This window comes from Harpia harpyja, chromosome 3, assembly GCF_026419915.1.
Source record: "Harpia harpyja isolate bHarHar1 chromosome 3, bHarHar1 primary haplotype, whole genome shotgun sequence".
NCBI classification, from domain to species: Eukaryota; Metazoa; Chordata; class Aves; order Accipitriformes; family Accipitridae; genus Harpia; species Harpia harpyja.
The window spans coordinates 37,505,948-37,524,710 of NC_068942.1; the positions used below are offsets into that span (position 1 = coordinate 37,505,948).

Below are 18,763 nucleotides of genomic sequence, written 5' to 3' on the forward strand. Positions count from 1 at the left end.
CCTGGGAGCCTGAGCCGGGGGGCCAGCACGGGCTCCTGCGTGGTGGGTCGTCCAGCAAGAACCCTGCACATCTCCGAGCCTCATTTTCTCCATCTGTCATCCGGGGCAGCCACACTAACCAGCACCACAGATGGGCACTGAAGCACGCTGAAATCCATTAACCCTTGCAGATGACAAAGGGCTTCACAAACAGAAGAAACCCAAGAAGACCAGAGAGTCATTTATCTTTTCCTTTCATGTCTGAACCTTCAAACTGTCTTTGGTTATAGCTGCATTTGTCTTTGTGAACATCTTTTAGCATCTTGAGCAAGAACTCTTCAAACACGGAGTGAACTTGTACTAGCCTGCAAACTCCAGGACAGAATCAAACCTGTATTTTCCAAGGGAAAGGAGGAAGCAATGTGACCAGGGAACACCTGGTCACCTCAAGTGTTGTTTTTCCTGGTCTAGAGAAAGTCCCAATGTATTTGGGGGCCAGCATTGGGTCTTTTCCTCCCAAGACTTGTTTTCACATTCTTACGTCAAAAAACACAAAACCCAGAAGATCTACTTTCCATAAATAATGTCCCAACAGTGCCAAGGTCATCGAGCCGTTCCCCCTGGCGCCAGGCCAGGAGCAGAACATAAACAATCTCAACATCTTTCTGGTGCACGTGTGCTTTTTTCCCCCCTGTGCCAGGGGAAGGCTTGAAACCAAAACCGTAGGGCTAGGAAGACATGCCCCCACTTCATCGTCCCATTGGTCTCTTCTCCCCTTTTGCCAGCTCAGAAGAACCCCCAGCTGCACCCAGGTCGACCTGCAGCCTCCTGGGCAGCCCGGTGGCACAGCAGCCCGTCCCGCCTTCAGCAGAGGGCGATACTCCCCGTGTCGTGACAGCATTTAGCAGTTCTTGTTAGAAATTTGGGTATTTATTGGATAACGTATTACCGAACACATAGCAAGGAACAGATCACGATCTCGACAGCTCCAAGGGATGTTTGTAACCAGCACGTGGAACGATCCCTCCCAGTCTCATCCCCTACTGTTAAACACTTTGACCTTCAGAGAGCTGTGGAACAAGTGAACACCAGCTGCAGATGTACTCTGGGCATTTTGCACACTTTGGCACTCGATGCTTACCGAGAACAATAGCAAAACATTTCTCTTTGGATCAGGCCCCAGCCTCCGAGCAGCTCCAAATGGACAGCAAATCTCAGGGCTGAGCATCTCTGTGGTTTATGCTCCCACAGATCAATGGCCACCCCAACCTCCCTGCCCCGCCCCGATGCAAGTCTCTGGAGACGCTCTTCTGCCCACATCTCTCTACAATAAATCCTCGCTACAAGCCCGCAAGCAGAAAGGATAAATCTCCCTCGAGACTATACGGCAGACATCATCTCTTCAGCCTCCTGGCTGGGACAAAGCACCTATCCAGAGAAGAGCTCCCTTGACCTTGCTCTGCACAGCAGACAAAGAACAAGAACACACAGACACATTCAAAAGCAACCAAGTCCCACTTTTCCTGGCCGCCACCAGTACCTATCCCCTTTCTGGTGAGGGCACTGGGACACCGCAGGTTCACGGCGTCCCTCGCAAACCGCTGTGCATGCATCAGGTGTATTTATGCAACCCAGCTGAGATATGGTTAGGGCTAGTCGAGACGACTTTGTTCCGAGTCTTAGGATCTTGTTTATTTTTGGTTTTCACCAAAACCTTTTCTAAGAAAACTTCCTCCCAGGGGGGACTCCCGTGCCTGAAGTGTAATTACTGTTTATTTGTTTAAAAAACACTTTCCTCACCCACAGGCCCTGAACGTCATTATTCAGCAGACTCTGCTTTAGCGCAGATAGAGTTACTAAGCAAGTTATTTATGCCAAGTCCAGAATAGCCAGTGCTCTTGCATACTCTGTAGTTTCTCATGGCTCAGCTGTACTGGTGGTAGCCCTAATGTCAACATGGCTTTGGTTGTTGCTGGCATTTATAACTCCCAGCCTCTGCAGACAGAGGAGGTGGATTAAATGGTACCCATTTAGTCACTCGCAGCTCAGGCTTTGCTGGCCCTGTCTCTCGGCCAGCTGCAAGAGGGACAGGGACATTGCTCAGGTAAGGGAAAGGCTCGGTGGACTCAATCAACTCCAGGCAGTGCTGGGGCAGGGCGAGGAGCAGGTACGGAATGAGGTGCCGCTTCTTCCTCAGCCTCGTTCGCTCACTTGGAGCTGTACTCACCTGGAAAGCCTAAGAGCTGCCGTTGCTGCTCTAGACGGAGCAGCACACCTGCTCGGCTGGGACAGCCAGGCCCTACAAGTGGCACAGCGGACATCTCGGCGTGTGCAGGGACGGCGCGAGTGCCCAGGCGGGGATGCAGAGCCCGCTGCGAGCTGGCTCGCCTCGCCTTCCCCCTCTGCGATGGCAGGGGCTCTATCCCGTCTCCTCTGCCCAGGTCTCCCACCCCGCTCAGCTATCGAGGTTCTGCGATGCTCGGCAATATAAGCAGGGGGAGGAGGTAAGGAGCGTGCACGCGTTAGGATGGCACAGCGTAAAACCGAAGCACCGGTGGGTGAAGCACCCATTTGGGGGCCCGTGGTCCTCCTGTCGCTCTTCCTGAGCCAGCGGAAAAGGATGGGCGCTTCCAGGAAAGAAGCGACGTGGGACCCCAGCCTTTGAGTGGGGCGACAGCCAGGAGAAAGCCCTCGCCACAAAGCTCCCAGCCAAGGGACCCACCTCGCAGGGTGGCATGGCTACTGGGTGTCATCCCCCCCCCCCCCCCCCCATCCCACGCCTCCGGGTAACCTGCCACTTTTCCACCGGGATGCAGGGCTCCACCACCCCTTCCTCCACCTTTCCCACCCGGACCACGCACGACCGGGACGGAGACGGTCCCACCGCATCTGTGTCCGTCCGTCCGTCCGTCCGTCCATCCATCCCCCCACGCGCGCTGATTCCGGGGAGATCTCTCCGAGGAGGGGTGACACCCGGCAGTGGGGACAGGACGGCGACTGCCACCAGCGAACCCCCCCCCGCCCCGCCCCGCCACCCGTGTCCCTCCGGAGGGACGCGCACGGTACTCACCGCCCTAAAGCAGGTCCCACCGGCACGGGGGGGTCCCCAGGGCTCGGCGCGGCTGCCCCATAGACAAAACAATCCGGGAGGGGGGGTGTTGGGGGGGGGGGGGGGGGCGGCCGGCCGGCGCCGCGCAGCCCGCCAGACTGAAGCCGGCCCCTCCGCTGCACCGCCTTTACCGCGCCCGCCCGCACCGCCTTTTTTTTACCACGCCCGCCCGCACCGCCTTTAGCGCGCCCGCCCGCACCGCCCTGCCCCGCCCCGCCCGGGCCGGCCCACAGCGGGCGGGACCCGCCGTCCCCCGACGGCAAGGCAGCGTGGGTGCGTGGGTTACCTGTGGGTGCCGTGGGGTTTAGATACGCGGGTTACCTGTGGGAACAAAGAGCAGGCTGCGGGGGCCTGGGAGGGAAGGAGGGGCTGGGGGGGACGACACACGACACCCGTGAAAATAAATGGGTAACTGGGAGCAACAAAAGGTTCCCACGCCTTAAGGAAGGTGCTGGAGGGGTGTTTCGTCTCGGCGTGTTCGGAGGGTGAGGGCTAGTGGCAAGGCGGTCCCTGTTCTGCAACACAAACGGGGCCTCGGTCCTTCTGGTCACGGGCGCAGGGTTTTGAGGACTGTTACACAGTTCCCTGTAAAAGGCAAAAGAGAATAAACGTGGGCGTGGGGGAACACGCCTGTTTTTTCCAAGTGAGTTCGGCCTCGGCTCCGGAGGGATGCTCCGAGAGCAAAATGGGCGTGCTGGCATTTTAATGGTGCAGCTCTTGTCTCTGCCCTGATGCCACTCCTTGGGTTTCCGAGGGAAGTTTCTGGTGCGTTTGTTTGAGCCGGCTCATTTCACCGATCCCGTTTTAGGGGTGTAGAGGAGGACCGTGCGAACGGGAGAAGGGCAATGCGCCCAGATGAGGGACAAGGAGAGGGAAGCAAAGAGAGGAGGGATGGGGTGGGAACATTTGAACTCACTTTAACCCCGTAGACAAACCCTCATGGGGAACTGTATCCTGAAGCGTCCAGTGTGATGAGGTCATTGCAAACACAAGGGTGTCCTTTTAGAAACTGAAGGCTCATCTACTGGTAGCGGGGCTGAAATCTCTCCTTTCACAGAGGCCAAGTAATGAATCTTTGGGAAACAGAACATTTCTTCAGAGGGAATATCTGACATTTCAATAGCTGGTTTTGCTGCATAACAAGGGGGAAAAAAAGCCGAAGATTTTCTATTTAAAAAAAAAAAATTCAAAATTCCAAAACAAATCCAGTCCTGACTTGGAGCTAGTGAAACATTTTACTGTGGTAAAGTTCAAAATTTTCGGTGTGATTGTGCCAGAACATGTACAAGAGATGAAATATTATACATACTCCATCTGGGCTTTGTGGCATTGAAATATGATAATGTAATACAAAAGCACACAGAGCAAAATGGGAAGGCAAAGCTGAAACAATCATGTTTTACATTATTGAGATGAAATGACTGATATTGTCAAACAAGGAAAGTCAAAATATGTCATGCTGGCTTTTTCAAAGAGAAATTTGCATTCAAGGAGATCTCTCGAAATTGTTTCAAAGAAGTAATGAGCAGACAGTTTTCCAAGGAGAGCTCAGGCTGCTGCATCGGAGTGAGAGTTTCAGAAGTAGTAAACGTCATTTTTCAAAAGTGATTCAAACGTTAGTGTCATCTGATGTCACGAGGAGCTCCAGGGTTATTTCTGGCACGTACAAACATGCTTTTGAAAATATTACCTTCAGACAAGATTTGAATTCATAAACGAGAGCCAGAGGCCTTCTGCAGCAACTGCTTTATTTGAGACGGCCCAGATCTCCCACCCACCCACCTTTTCCTCTTTCGGAGGCCTGGGAAGAGCCTTTGTCCGCCCTGCCGAGTATTTCGGTGGCAGGACGACCGCCACAAGACGCTCTGCTCCCTCTTCCCTCTCTCTTTGATGCTGTATCATCAGGGTGGATCGTCACAGCATTAGTCCTGCTCCGTGCGGTTTGATAAGTAACCTCAGGCTTTCATGTGCATTTCTCTCCGGCTCCCCGAGCAATGTGTGGCGGGAGGCACTTGTGAGAAGACTTCCAAAAGGCCTGCGGGAGGCTTTCACCTGCGCAGAGCAACCTTACACGGGTCCAAACAACCTCTAGTTTCCTTCGCGGCAGCTTTAGTACGTGCGCAATCGAACCTTCGCTGCAGCATCTCTAGCAGGCACCGGTGGCTTGGGGCTAACGTTGTCATGCAGCGTTGTACAACAGGACCGAGGAAACCAAGCGGTTCGGAGTCACCAGCTCGCTGTCCCCCGGGAGCTTCGGCTGAGGCATTTAATCAGGCGGTGGAGAAGGAAGGATGAAAAGCAAACCCTGACCTGTGGGCCTGGGGGAAGAGCAGGACGGAGGTGTTGCAGACAAGGGCAGGGAGGAGGGGAGCGGGGAGAGAGCTGCGCACGCACGAGCCGGCCGGAGCCTGGCGCTTGGATGAGAGGGAAAAGGGAAAGGCAAAATTTCTGAACTGTCCCTAAGGGATGTCCTGCTCTCGGAGTACAGTCCGTGGAGAGAGGCGGTGACTCACAGAGAGCGGGATCCAGAGGGACAGGGGCTCTGAGGTCCCCGGGCAGCAGTGGGGAAGGGAGAGGGTGGCCCAGGGTACCTCCTGAGCTGCATGAATATCTGGTGGAGGGATCTGCTCATGAATATCTGGTGGAGGAGCATCTGCAGAGGAGAAGGGTCTCGCAGCCTCCCCCTTCGTGGGGGAGAAAGCCTTTTGTGCAACGTGTGGAGCCCTAGATCAAAGGCACAGCAGAGCGTCATTTGGGCAGTCCCGGGCTGCAGAAACACCGGCCTGCCTTCGGCATCTCCAGATAGGACAGCCTGTTAGACGTGATGCCTCTGAAATGTGCTAAGGCAGATACATCAGTAGGATTTGTTATATGCAGTGTTGAACCCATTAAAATACATGCTGAGAGGAAGCAGCACGGGAACCTGGAGCGTAGATACTCACATCTGTTGGATTGTGTGTGGAACAAGCCCCCGCGATGCTGACAGGGAGGATTTGGCTGTTTCCCCAGGGAATGCTGACTCTTCGTTTTTCTCCAAGGCCGGTTGGAAACATGGAGGGGGCAGGTAAAGCCCACGGGTGGCACTGCCTCCTCCTCTGCCCTGGGGGGGGGGGGCTGGCCCCTTGTATCATCTTCTCATCGAGAGCCACATCTGGTAATACCCTTGAGGGGTATGAGTGGGTGCACCCTGCCTGTGAGAAACAGGGGGGCGACATATGGAGAGGCGATATAGAGAGGGAAGGGTGCTGTGAGGGGCCGGAGCTGGCAGCGAGATGTGCTTGTTCCTCAGATGTCCCCTCCCGGGCTTTGGGGGGGGGTGAAGGTGGTCTCTGCCCAAGCGGCTGGAGGCTGCGGCCGTCCTCAAGCAAGCCCTCTGCCTACGCAGCACCCGGTGGGTGCGGAACCACTTTATTTACGTTAGCAAGGCGTCGGGTGGAAGGATAAAATTGTTTTGTGGAAGGGGCTCGGGGAGGGCAGCGCGTCCTTCTCAGCCCGGGGAAGCGAGGCAGCTAGCTTGCATGCAGCAGGCAGCTGCTTGCACCAGTGAAGCGGCGGAAATAATCAATACTCTGTAGATGAGTCTGGGTTTTTATTAGCACCTCTCACAGCTCCAGCCATCTGTCCCCTTGTGTCCCCAGGGTGTGACCCCAGCCCCGTGGGTCCTGCGAAAAAACGTGTACCGTTTGGGCTAGGATTGCTTCTCACGGTGGGACCTCATTCTGCCCCCGAGGTGGGGCTGGAAGGTGAAGACGATGACGGGGACACCGTCTTCACTGGGAGCAAGACCCAAGCTGCTTTAACGGCGAGGTAGACTTTTTGTCTGGGAAGGGAAGCACAGCGATCTGGTGCGGGGTCTGTGTCCCCAGGCTGCTCTCTTTTGAGGGTGCTGCATAGTCAGATGGATAAACGTTGCAAGGAAACAAGCTGTTGAGAAAATTGTGTTTTCCGATCTGTAAAAAGCGGTGAGGCCTAGAAAGAGGAAAAAGTAGGTTCCAGATTGGCACGAACTTTTTGTTCTTCTTTCAAGGAAATCTCAAAAACTGTTGTTTCAGGTCAAGGCATTTTGATTCAGGGCATGCAAAGTGTTGCATTTGAAGCTCTGTCTTTTAAATATTTTTGCGTATACCCAAATAAGCAGAAAAATTAAGTGCCGTTGGAATAAAAACTTTAAAAACAATCTCTTCAAATTTTACGTGAAGCAGCGTAAGACATACATGCTGAAATGGCAGTTTTAGGAGAAAGAAAAAAACCACAGAAAATGAAAATCAACAAGCTATTCCCAGAGTGTCATCCGAAGGAATCGGAAGAAGAAGCCTGTGTGCACCCGGGTATCGCTGAAAGGGGCTCCAGCACCCGCACAAGGCTCCTGCAGGAGCTTCGTTGTCTCAGCAGGATGGGCACAAACTCCATCCACTATAAAAGAAGGTGACATCAGGACAGAGCAATAATTTTTTCCCTCTTTTTCTTGCCCCTCAGCAGCCTCCCATGCCTTTCTGGATTGCCGCCCTTGTTTTCAAAATTCTGCAATGCTTTTTTGCTGTTAGCCTACAGCTGCTTTTCCCTCTGCCTACTCACCCCACCAGCTCTGAGCCTCTCTGAGCATCCATGAGTGTCCTCTTTTCAGTCCTTTTATGCTCTGTATCTGAGATTATCTTGTTGTCTCTGCAGCATGTTGAGATAGTTGCTGACTTCAATTTTCACCCTTTCGATTGTCATTTTCTCACACTAGGAAATATTTCCTAGCGTTTCCTTTGAAAGATGCTACAGAAAACGTGCTGAGTGGTACATCCATAAGGTGTAAGATCAGAGGAGATGATTAGACTACGTAGTCCAAACCCCCCTATCCATCACAGCTTCTTGAATTTCATCGAGTTGGAGCTGTATTGGGTGTGACAACCTGTGCTGCTTCTTGGCTGTAGCATGCTTGCCTGAAAGGCAGTCAGGACTAGCTCTTAGCGTGAAGTTGCTTTGCAGAAGTTACCTTCCTGAATGCTGAAGGCCTCCGGTCAACACACAGTGACAAACCAAAAGGCTTTGACCCTGTGTCTCAACCCACAGGTCACCTTACCTTCCCCCCCACAGCCTTCCACAAGGCATGTGGGTGGCAGCGGCAAAAGCCGTCCCGTTGTGCGCGTCCTATAGGCGGATTCCTATAGGAGACCAACAGCAAGCCTACGGCATGGGCATAGCACAGCCTCCCTCTGGATACGAAAACCTGGTGGGATAGGCAATCGAGTACCTCTCCCATTCCAGAAACTTCTTGCGATGTTTAATCAGCCTCGTGGAAAAAAAATGTCTGATTTCTCATCGGAATTTGCTTGACATCCATCTCTGGCTGCTAGCGGTTGCTGTGTCCCCTACTGCTGGCTTAAAGGACACAGCACATCTGGAAGCAAGGAGTGACATGCTCTTCTCAACAGTGCTGGGCTTGCGGTGATGGAGCGAATGTGTGGAGCAGTTGTGTTGGATGAGGTATAATTTGAAGCTGTGGCACCTCAAAGTTTCTCCACATGTGTTTTCTTCCTCCTGGACATGTGTTTTTAGCACCAGGTAAGTCTTTTCCTTAGCTCCAGGAGTAGCAGCTTTGTGGCTTCTCTGTCTAAAGGTCCTACATTCAGTCTTCACAGGGGGCTGCTCTGGAAGCATATGTATAATAAAATTATAGCTCCGGTTAATAAATGAGACACCCCAGGGCCACCTCCTGGATTAACACTTTGCCTTTCTCTCGAACCTTCCACCTAGGGTAAGTTATCTCCCAAAGCCCTCCTTGGTGCTCAGCAAACACCGAGCAACCTGATTCCCTGCAAGGAAAACAAATGAGCCGCGTGTAGGACATCAGAGAAGCGCAAATCTGAACGGAAAAGTATTTTCTGAGAGTTGCCTGTCAAAGTGTGGCAATGTTAAGAGGTAGCAGATACTATCCCAGCAGGGTCTGTTGCCTGCCACCGTTCCCAGGCGCTGTGCCAGTGACAGCAGCGTGGTGATTATACCTGGGATTAGATTTCCACGCGACTCTCATTTATAAATGGTCCACGAATATACTTTGTGCTGCGTTTCTGCTTCCCTGTGATCACGGGCAGGGCAGGCAGGTGGGCAGGGGGCTGTGTTGGCAGGGGGGGCTTCAGCTCCTGCCCCCACGGTTTTGGCAGCTCCAGGGCCCCTCAGCCTGCTGCTGCTGGCCCGGCTCCTCACCCACGGCTGAAAACCACGATGGCTTTAACCCTGGGATTGTGGCTGGTGCAAAACGGGAGAGAAGGCAGCGGTCAACCTCTCTCCCCAGCAGGAAAAAAGGCAGCGGGGAAGGTGGGATGGGAGCAGTGCCCAGGGGAGCCCACCAAAGCCCCTCCGGCAGCTTCGGCACCTGCTGCAGCATTTCCTTGGGGAAAGCAAAGCCGATGGAGAGCTGCCTGCAGGAAAAGAGCTGCCTGCACTTTGACTTGCAGGTACAGGCAGAGGCAGGCGACACCGGCAGGTTGCCCATCCTCGGGTACCCGAGAGGAGCACGTCTTACACCCTAGTGAGGGAGTCTCCCAGCCAAAACCAGGAGGGACAGAGGACTGGGAAAGGGGAAAAGGGCTGGGGAGAGCAGTGTTGCAAAGGTCTCAGAGCTAATAGGGTGAGGAGGGATTTCCCCTAAACCCAGGCACCATGCTGAGGTCTGGTAATGCTCTTGCCCATCTGGAAGGCTGTGAATGACGCTGAGGGGCTGCAACAATAGGAGCTATAGAAGCAAATGAATAACGTATAGAAACAGGGACAGAGCTCCCTGTCCTCTTTGATTTGAGCTGGAAAATTAATGAATAAGCCTAGCTCAGAGCCCTCACTTCCAAGGGCGGCTGTGCTGGGCATTCCAATTGCAGCCGCCGAGTCCTCCGCTGCAGAGCGGCCGTGCTGCCGCCTGCCCCCTGCAAAACCGGGAATAAGGGGATTCCCTTCCTGCCCTGACCCCCCCCCAGCCGCCTCCCAGCATTTTGCTGCTGGGGGTTACTGGAGGGGAAGGAAAGCTCAGGTGCCAGCCCAGCGAAGGATTTTCAAACCGCACTGGTAGGAAGGTGCTGCCGGGCTGCCGGCAGCCACGTGCCGGAGCTGAACCCCGTGGCAGCCTCGGTGCTCCCCACACCTGTACCCTGCGCACCCCAGCAACCTGCGCCCTTGCTGCTCAGATAGTCACCCTCCCTTTTCTATGTTAAAATAAGCCGATTTAGCTAATGATTACGAAGTGCTTTGAGAAGGACGGGTAGGTGAGCGATGCCAGGCGTTGGGGTAGGCACCACAGTGGTTTTACATTGACAAATAGGAGGCTGCGTGAGCTTTTCCCTTCTAAACTGCTTGATTCTGGTTGTTCGTTGCTTTTCTTTTCTCACCTTGTGGGCTGAGATTTCCTCGGCTTAATCTCCGATGGAAAGTGAGATGCTTCTCCTTTGTGTTAATGGATTTCCTTTGCCAAAGTTTCAGGTCAGAAGGATGGGAGGAAAGGGGAGAAAGAAAGGACATGACTTCTCCCTTCTGAAAAGGATGCTGGCTGTCTCTTTTCACAAAGCAGGGAGGCGAGCTGCTGTCGGGGCCCCTCTCGAGCCAGGTTTTGGGGCTGGCGCATACCTGGTGCGTATGCACGGTCCAGCTGGAACGTGTTCCCCCACAGCCTGCCAGCTGTTAAGCAGCAATTTACTTTTTGAGCTGCAAGGTAAAGACTTCAGAGCTTGTCGGTACGAGGCTGAGAATGAAAGGTCACGAGAAAACCAAACCACGTGCCGCTGCAGACCACAGGCATCTTTCTTGACAACAAGGTGTCTCTCATTTTCTCAGGGTACTTTGTAAAACGCACGCAGCATGTGCCAGCCTGAGTCCTGATGGCCCACTCTCCATCGGGTAAGCCCATTACAGCCTCCCTGTAATTCTGGATGGCCCCTTTCTGGATCAGCCCCTAAATATGCTAGTTTTCTTTTCATCCTTTTGTTAAAGAGTAAGTGCATCCCCAGCATCCGGATCAAGTGTGTGTTTTATCTCCGAATCGCCCCGGGGTGCTGGTGACTGAGGAAGGGGCTCTGTGCTTCTTGCTGGGGCTGACAAGGATGGAGGGAGAAACCCACGCACACAGAAGGGGAATCTGCTCGAACCGCAGCTCGCCGGCCAGAGAAGCTGTGATCCCCAGGGTGCCCTCCGAAAGAGGAGGGAGGCAAACCACCGTGGCAGAGCCTCGCAGCAGGATTTCCCCCTGCGACCTTAAATGACTGCGCACAGCGTTTATAGTGCTGCCCACTGTTCTCTGCATGCATGACGAGGTCTTTGTAATTCATTTATACGAGATGCACAGCCAACCGTACATACACAGCATACTACAGATTAAATTTAACATCAAAGAGCAATTGTGAACGTTTCTTGGCATATATAGGCCACCTAGTTTAACATTTCAGCTATCTCCGCAGTTAACTGCTTCAGCCCCTGGACGAAGCTGGGCAGCTGCCAACAGCTGGAAGGCTCCAGCAAAGCGGGAAGAGCATCCCCCGCAGACCTCTTCGCCTATGCGATGCTTTCAGAGCCACGGCCGTGCCGGCCAACCCCCGACAACATTCAAAGCATGACCATGAAGGTGAATATTCGAAGCTGGACCCTCACTAGAGCTGGGGCTGGTGGTTTGCTGCAGGTGTAGCTTCCCTGGTCAACAGCTGGGCCCTTCTCAGAAGCGTTTGTTTCACCGGCTGCCATCTCCGACACAGCAGGGCTGCCGCCGAGCAAAGCGGTTCCTGTGCTCTGGCGAGTTTTCGGTTGGTCACACCAAGCGGAGCATCGCTGCCTGCTTCTCATTGCTGCCAGCCTGCGTGTCAGTGCGGCTGAAGCGGGGCTTGCAGACCTTGCCCACCTTGTCTCCTGGGCTTGAAAGCTCAAGGTCAGGGCTTTCCGCTGGTGACACTGACGGTTTTGGTGGAGGGGGTCCCCTTCCAGTCCTCCCTGCAGCCTCCAGCGTGGTCTCTACCCCATCACTGCTACTGCAGCAGCATCTCAGAGGAGCAGCCCCTGCCAGGAGTGGGTGTCCCCTCCTCAGCCGGCACCACCGGCGTGCACCCCCCTGGAAAAACGCAGCCCACGAGCGGAGCTGCTCCTTGCCCGTGGCCGTTTGCTCCAGGCTGCCTAGCTCCCCTCTCCCAGGCCCCCACTGCCACCCCCCCACCTCTCCAAAAGCAATCGGTTGCACTCCTGGATGAAACCGGGATGCGTGCATACACCAGCAACAGATTTCCTCCTGACGGTAACAGTTTATTTGACAGAAACGTAGAAAAAAATTCAGAAGTAGTGAACCAAACTCACGGCTTCTTCAGCAACTGCACAGTGGGAAAGGGACCGATTTTGCTCACTGGGAGCCAAGATTTAAATCAGAAAATAAATTACCCATCGGTGTCCCTCAGTGGCTGAGGTGCACTGCAGCACCTCCCTGCAAGCAAAACAAGTGAGGAACAGGTTGCGACAGGCTGTCCTGCAGCTGCCTGTGGTATCGGCAGGAAAGATGCTTTCAGGGAAAATGTGACAAGTTACCGGGAAATACCCTGGCCCTGCTCTCCTGCCTCTGCCCCTGCAGCCCGCCGTGCCCTGCTGGGTCAACGTGAGTTGAGCAGTGAGGAGCGGCAGATGCCTGCGGTACCCTGCCCAGGAGGAATTGCTGATGCTGGAGGAACCAGAAGAGGGGAAAAGCGCTTTATAAGAAAACTGGGAGTTAGCGGGTGGCTGCTCAGGGTCAAGGGCTGGTCTTGTGCAGCACAAACCTGACAGCCTGCTGCGTGCAGGGTATGCGATGGGGACACAGCGTGATGGTGCTCGACCAGCCCCTTGCGAGGGAGAGTTGTAACCTGCTGCCCGCAGCCAGATGTTGGGTTTTGCAGGGTCTCACGCCTCTGCTTTGCATCAGGCTGAGGTCAGGCAGCGCAGGCTGAGGCTTGCCAGCTCCCTCTTTCCCTGCTGACTGGGAGTGTCCGACACTAGGGCAGATCGGATTGTGGCTGTAGCATTTACTTAGCACATGGTGTTCACCGGAGTAAGGGTGGGTAAATGGTATGAGCTCAGTGTAAACAAGGGAAAGTGGAAAAGAGAGACAGAATGCTTGTGCAAGTTTGCTCTGGTGACAGAGCAAGGAAAAAGCCCAATTCCTCAGCCCTTGGTTGATGGGGTTGGCATTGTATGAGAGGTCAGAGCTGATCTCCCCACCAAAAGGGTGCTCCGTCACTTGCGCCTTCTTTGGTCACTTCTGCCTCTTTCATCGCCAGCCTGGAGGGCCACTTGTTTTTTTGCTCACCAGGAGGTAGCTGCTGGCCTGCCATCTGCCCTGGCCGTGGGGCATCCTGCCTGACCTGTTCGACATTGATGCATTTAGCCCAGAGCACCTGGCGGCTGATGGCTGGATCCTGAGGACACCTTTTCCTTTGAGGGCAGGTCCTTGGTGACCATCTAGCGGGATGGAAACGTTCCACTGCCTGCTAGCTATATAAATATAACGCTTGGCACCTTTACATATATACTTTTAATGCCATGAATGCCTTTGCCAACTCCCGTATTTTCCAGCGCGCTGAGTTCTGTTCTCAGTATATTTTGCCAATCTACTAAACATGTTTTCAGTCCTGTTAGGGTAAATAGAAAGCTTCCTGCATCTGGCCTCTTCATGTCTCTGGGCACGCAGACAGCCACCCTTGTGCCGAAAGTGGGGCCCGTTCCCGGTGCAGCCATTCCCAGGGACCAGCCTCCTCCCAGGGATCAAGGAGAAAGAGCAGCACTTCTCAGAAGCACGGCTGAAGGGAAACGGACCCCTTAAAAGTGGGCTTCAAAGTCAGGGCTAAGTCTGGGGAGAAGCAGCTTGGGAGGAAGAAAGAAGAGTTAATGCCAACAGGAAGCATCTGGCAGGTTCTTCATTTCTAAGTGACGCAGACTTTGTCGTGTCCCTGCGTCCCCAGCTGCAGGGATGCGTAGGCACCTCTGAAGCAGCAGGTGTAAACAGTAAGTAGAACCATCCGTTGTAGCTCTGGACCAAAACTGCGGTTCCTCTCTGTGGCAAGAGCCAGTCCAACACCTACAAACCACTTCCATTTTAACGAGGGCTGCAGTAGGATGGTGTGCGTAGTGCTTCAGCCTAATATGTTTTACGCCTAAGTGATACAAGAAGTAAATAAGCAGCACAAATGGTGACAAGTTGCCTTCCTTTCTAATCATCAGAATTAAGCTTTAAATAAAAATTAATAATAACAAGAGGCTTGAAATAAGGCTTTAGACCTGGCCATATTTCCTGTCACCTTCTTCCTGAAATTTCTGTCTGTAGCCAGAAAGGGCCAGTTATACCACTGGAGGAACCTCACCACAAGAGACTGAGTCTCTGGAGATGTCTGTCGTTCAGGATGAGCTCCAGCCCCCACTCCTAGCCCTGACCTAGTGCAGACCTGGCCTGAGTTTTAAACGCCGTACCTCTATTCCCCAAATAAAGAGCCGGGAGAAGTTAAATCCCGGATCAGCTGGCAGCGGGACTGCAGAAAACAGCTTTTTTTTTCAGATCTGTGAGTCGGCCCCTAGGCCAGGCATGGCTTGGACAAAGCCATGGGGTGGTCAGGTCTGCAGGGGTCTGGGCAGAGCGAGGCCCCGGCTTTGCACACTTTTCCAGTGGTCAGAGGTGTCTTCAACTCTTCTCCAATGTCCGGCTTGCTGAGAGGCAAACTGACCTCTGCCCACGCTTTCTAGTAAAATTACAATGATATTTTTCCAAAGAAGGGTAAAATGTAATTTTTCTGGGGCCCTGGGAGGTGAGTAGGGCCAGGTAGCCGAGGAGACAAATGGCATAAAATTTAAAAAAAAAGCACTATCAGGGAGATGAGAGCCTACTTTATGGAAAATACTGGGAACTATTTTGAGGGAGCGCAATTAGGAGTCTAGAGATCTACCTTTGTGGGAAGGACATATGGGAAAGAATAAGATGTTCATCATTTCAACCCAAACTTGCTCATCACAAGTGCGACTTCTGCTTGTGTTTGGGAGCGGATCTACAACGGCTATGCACTCCCAAATTACACTGTAAGTAAGTAGAAGCCAATTAATGCTTAGCAGATTTCCTAGGGTCACATCTGACAAATCTCACTCATTTTATCAAGAAAAATCTTTATGGGGAAATAAAAAAGTCCACAATGTTCACACTCTTTACTCCTAAAGCCCAAAGTTATTTGCCCCCATAACTTTAGCACAGACTAGTGGAAGCATGTTAGCTTGGTGTCCAGGGACTTAAGTGCTTGCAAGGTTCACCCATATCTTTTTAACCCTTGTATTGTCTAAGGTGATTTTCTGAAGAGTTTCTTTACCCACTTTGATTTGTGCATTAGTGCAGAGCTCTTTTTGATTTTACAAATCCATTTCCTCAAATGTGCTTTATTACGGTGAAACTATTGTCACAGTTCAGCCTTACACTTCCTTATTCAGCAGAAACAGCTCTAGCAAACAACCCAAACATCTTCACTTAGCAAAACGCCACATCTGCATTGTTCTTACTAATCAATAGAGATTTCCATTGCCCTTTTTGGGTAATGGCATGTCAACATACATCCAACCCAGGCCTGGACTGCGGTGGCACCGACTCTGCAACGAGTTGGGCACCGGGCTGTGGGCACGTGCCCTCTTCCAGCGTTATTGATGCTGTACAGTCAGACCCACAGCCACACACCTCCCTTGCTGGGTGTAGGGGTGAGGGCTGCAGAGCATCCCCCTCCGCACGGAAAGGCTGTCATAGGCGTACTTGTTGCCAGCAAGGTCATGTTAAAAAGAAACCCCAATAAAAGTCCCTGTCTGGAGGTCTCAGCCATTTCCAGCCAATCCTGAGCAGGACAGGGTTAGGGATAATTGTATGAACTGTTCATCCACTTGGTGAATTAACATGAGAGAGTAGAGATTCGGAGGCAGGAGCCCAGCAACAGCACTGACATTGAGGCTGCTGCTCAGGGCAACTCCTGGGAGACGTTCCTGCTCTCGCCGAAGGATGATTTGAGGAGAGTCCAAGTGCATCCAGGGGGTACGGAAGGACGCGTGCCGCTCCCAGGACTCTACATTCAATTTTGCAATTTTGTTTTCCCCTCCTCTTTTAGCGGGTTTTAACGTTACCTGCAAATGTGCCGTTAGGTGAACTTGTACCAGTGAAATGACCCCTCTGATTGTAAAAGACCTTCATTCAATTGGCCAAAAAAGCCTCTAGGTGCTCAAGAGAGCCTGTGCCTGGTTTATAACAAACAGCAGTCATCATGGCATTTTAAGCTGTCTAAGGCAATGTGTACCTTAAGGTAAAAGATGAGTGTTTTGAACTGCCTTTGTGAGCATTTGTTAAGTCTCAAGTACTTATACCCAATGTGCCTAGCATAAACAGTAGATTCATATTTTACAGACCTGTGAGCTCATCAGGACTGACCTAAACCTCCTGGTGCAAGCAACTGCCAAGTTCCCCAAGGGGACAGCCAGGAGAATGACAATGAATTAGTTAAAACCTACCTGCCTTAATCCCATAAAAGGAGTTTTGGGGGAGTTTTAATGAGACCTAAGCTCACACACATTGCTTTTCCAGGGTGTGTTGCTTTTGGCGGTGCGGTTCCCCAGGCTTTCTCAACCCAGCATGACAGGCCCCCGCTGCTGCCACGTTGGTAGGACAGGCTGCAGGGTTGTCCCCTAGACCAGGTCACCGAAAAGAGCCTTTTGCTCAAACTAACCCGAGAATAAAGTGCCATCGGATGGGCTGGATGGATCCAGCACCCCAGCAGCTGGACTCACTGCCTGGGGTCAAACCAAGCAAGATTGGGCAGGGCCACGTCTCTGGGGCTAGGGCAGAAAGGAGGGGAACAAGGATGTGGCAGGGTGGGGAGCAGGGATTTTCTTCTCAGGCTGGTGAACAGCTAGATTTGCTCCGTTGTGCCTGAAACTGTCTCCTGAAGAAACCAGTACTTGTGGGAAAACCCAGCAAACGGTGGCATAGCTGGGCTTGGGCATGCTCCAGGATGTTTGCTCTGGGGGAAAAGAAAAGCAGCCTGGTTTTCCCCCCAAAACCAGAGTGGGAGACAGGAAGAACAATAAAAAAACAGCTTGAATTCCAATGGGTCCTTGACTTTTAGAAATAATGTAGGTTGCATGTTTTTTTTCCAGTAATACAAGAGAGAAACCAATTTAATTCCACTCGTAGTGAAGCATAAGATTAGATGGGACTAAATATGTGTGTAGGCTGTTTATTAGCAAATGGAAGTGAGCAGTGAAGGAAAACAAACAAGCTTGTTTTAGGGAGACTTTGTCACTGTATCACCGGTCACAGGCTCCCCAAGGAAAAGCAGGCGAGCTTCTAATTGGACTTATACAGCAATGAGCAGCTGGCGAAGATCCCTGCTCGAGAGTAGGAGAATTGCGAAATTCGGCTTCATTGAAAAAACACACCATTTCGCCTAGTAGTGGCAACATCTAAGTGGTTCACAAGCATTAGTCATTTTGAGACTTGGTTACCCAGTGGTCGGTGGGACTGCTAGCACAGCTGGGTGGCTGGCTGGGTAGGGAGGGTTCGGAGAGCTGAGCTGGTCAAAATACTACCCCTGTAAAGTGAAAAAAAAGGATGGGTTCATTTCCAGCCAGTTCAGCTTCTGGCTAGAGACTGGAAAGGAAACACGCATTTTTGCAGGGCCGGTACTTTGGCCATCACCATCACCGGAGCACGCAGCATGAGGGGGCTGCACCGCTGGCTGGGGGTGTGAAGGGTGGAGGAAGGCAGCCTGAGATTTTTCTCAGTTTAGGCTGCTGGGGAGGTTTACCCTTGGGATGTTTTCAGGCATTTAGCAGTTGGTTAAATTGCTCTGACTGGGAGAATTACTGCCCTTAGCCATCTCCCCGTCCCCTCTTCTCTGGTGACAGGGATGGCTGTGTGGCTCTTGAGACTCCTCTGAGCAGCAGTGCCTTGCTCCAGCAAAGCAGACCCACTTCATTTGTCTTACAAATTATATTCATACATCCCAATGTGATTTCAATTTTTCCGTCAAAATGTAACTATGGTCTAAAGTCTGCATATGTGAGGCTTTATAAGCCCTTTTCTTCCAGCAGACTTGCTACCCATCCTGCCATCTCCATCTTCTATTTAAGAATTCGGTTATTTCTTCCTAAGTATACTGCTTTGTACTGGTCTTTACTGAAGTGCCTCCTGTTATTTTCAGACTACTTCTTCAATTTACCAAGACCATTTTGAATTCTAATCTTATCAAATCTGCCTGCAGTCCCTCCCAGATTAACGCCACCTGCAAATTTAATAAGTATGTTCTCATTCCATCATCTAAGCCATTAATGAAAACATTGAATAACATCTGCTACAGGAATGATCACTGCAAAATCTCAGCTGATGAATCATTCCAACTTGACAATTAAATGTGAGCAGTTTTAAGCTACCCTTATAGTCAGTCTATGGAAGCTGCCTTTGGGCCATGCTTCCCTAACTTGTTTATAAGTATGTCATATGAGACCGGTGTCATAAACGTTACTGAAGTGAAGACACATGACATTGACTGCTCCTGCCTCATCCACAAACCCTATTACCCTGTCAAGAAGGAAATTAGATTGTGTTGATGTGATTTATTCTTGACATATTCCTATTAACTTCAACTTTTCTCAGCCTTATCATCTAGGTGCTTGCAAAAAATTTGTTCG

General features: G+C 52.1%; 1 protein-coding gene across 3 annotated transcripts in view; it reads right to left on the reverse strand.

The window, feature by feature from the left end:
- TP53I11 (tumor protein p53 inducible protein 11) overlaps positions 1-3,139 on the reverse strand; it is a 25,763-nt gene extending 22,624 nt beyond the window's left edge. The window contains exon 1 of one of the 3 annotated variants that reach the window (XM_052781937.1): positions 3,050-3,139. The gene's annotated coding sequence lies outside the window, so the exon portion shown is untranslated. The remainder of the gene's footprint in view (positions 1-3,049) is intronic. The other 2 variants (XM_052781940.1, XM_052781936.1) reach the window with 2 other exon arrangements.
- Positions 3,140-18,763: the final 15,624 nt, after the last annotated feature.